The sequence below is a fragment of the Marmota marmota genome, unplaced genomic scaffold (assembly GCF_001458135.2).
Source record: "Marmota marmota marmota unplaced genomic scaffold, marMar, whole genome shotgun sequence".
Lineage (NCBI taxonomy): Eukaryota > Metazoa > Chordata > Mammalia > Rodentia > Sciuridae > Marmota > Marmota marmota.
Genome location: NW_025999863.1, coordinates 3,330,388 through 3,332,155, shown reverse-complemented (window position 1 = coordinate 3,332,155; position 1,768 = coordinate 3,330,388).

The following is a 1,768-nucleotide window of genomic DNA, read 5'->3' as shown; positions in this document are numbered from 1 at the left end:
GCGGAGTCTGGGGAGGGCGGCAGGCCCGCGGCAGAGCCCAGATTACTGGGGCTGTGTCTTCGCGGTGTGTAGCGGCTGATGTGGGTTTGGACGTAGGGTCTCCCATCGCGTCGCTGTCACCGTTTGCCTTCAGAGTTCCTACAGCCCCGCTGCCGAGCCCCGAGCGTCCCCTCCGTGGACACGCGGACACGTGGACACCTCCTCCCCGGCCGGGCTTGCCCCGCGCTCTCACGGGCTATTTACCACGGAACCTGCTGGACCCTCGAGCTTCTTGATTCAGGGAGCATCTGGGGAAGCCGATTCCTGCTGCCTTGGAGGTTCCCGGGACGCGGCTGGAGCCGGTCCAGGCGGGATGGACAGCGGACAGCGGCTGCTTCCCTGGCCTGTGTCCCCGTGCCCCAGGCGAGCGCCCCAGCCAGGGACCAAACTGGAGAAGCCACACGGCGGTCCCTGCGGGGAGCTCTGGCTGTCTGGGGACGGAGGAGCCTGGGCAGGACACACAGCCAGTGCTCCCGGCAGGGACCCGTGTGTGGCTTCTCCAGTTTGGTCCTGGGCTGGGGCGCTCGCCTGGCCGCGGTGGGGGACAGAGCTGGAGGCGCGTCCTGGTTCAGATCTGCGTGGGGCCAGTTCCCGCGCCCCCTTTCCTCCCCTGTGACTCGGCCAAGGCCGCGGGGAAGCCCTGAGCGCTGCATGGCACCTGGCAGAGGCGTCTCTTCAGCGCAGTCTGTGCGGGTGACTGTCACTCTCCCAGGGGTCTGCTGGAGCCCGAGCAGTGTCAGGGGGCAGCAGATTCTGGAAGGAGGGCGGCTCCCAACCCTCAGGTAGACTGGGCGCCAGGACCCGGCCCCAGAAGCCCGTGCACCTGGGCTTGCGGGACAACCCAGAAGCCGGGTCTCCCTCCCACAATGGCCCTCGGGACAGTGTCCCTCTCCCTCGCCATCGCCTCCCGAGTGTCTGGCCCTGGGCTGGGCGTCTAGTGGGTCAGGGATCTGCAGCACTTTCCAGCACTTTCCGAGAAGGGCCAGGTTGTATTTTTGGTCTCTCAGACCACGCAGTGTCCGCCCAACTAGGCAGGAGAGCAGCCTGCAGACAGACAGACACAGTGGTGTGCCGATAAAACTTTATTTACAAGCACAAACCGGGGGCCAGATTAGCCCGTGGGCCACAGATTGCTGACCCCTGAGGTACGTGCCCAGGAATACTTGTTCCGGGGTGAGAGGGGTTCCTGGAGGAAGGGGGGGCCAGGAGGAACATTCCAGGAAGGGAAACTGTCTGAGGTGTGGACAAGGAGCCTGGGCCGGGGAGGAGATCTGGAGCCATGGGCAAGGGCACCGAGCCCCAGCGTCTGTGCCCAGAGGGGTGGCCCTACCCCGGGGGGGCCTGGGGCCAGGGCGGCTGCAGAGCAGGGCGGGGTGCCTCCCAGAAGACCGGTGCTCCCCCCCCCATCCTGGGCAGAAGTGCCAAGGTCCCTTTGGAATTTTAGGGTCTAAGAGGACCCCAAACACCCCTCCTGCAACTAGGTGCCCTTGAGAAGCCCCGGGCCTCCCCCTGCCCGGTAAGAGCCGGGAGGTGGCCCCAGGGCCTGAGCCGCCCACACCCCGCTCAGGCGGGACCTGGGCCCCACTCGAGGACCCGCAGGGCATGGACGGCAAGTCGACCGACCCTCTGGGTTTGCTTGGGGACGAGGAGCTCCCAGGCACAAGGGACAGTTAGAGCTCAAACCAGGAGAGCAGGCGCCGCTGCCACCGGCTCCCGCCGCCGCCCCGTG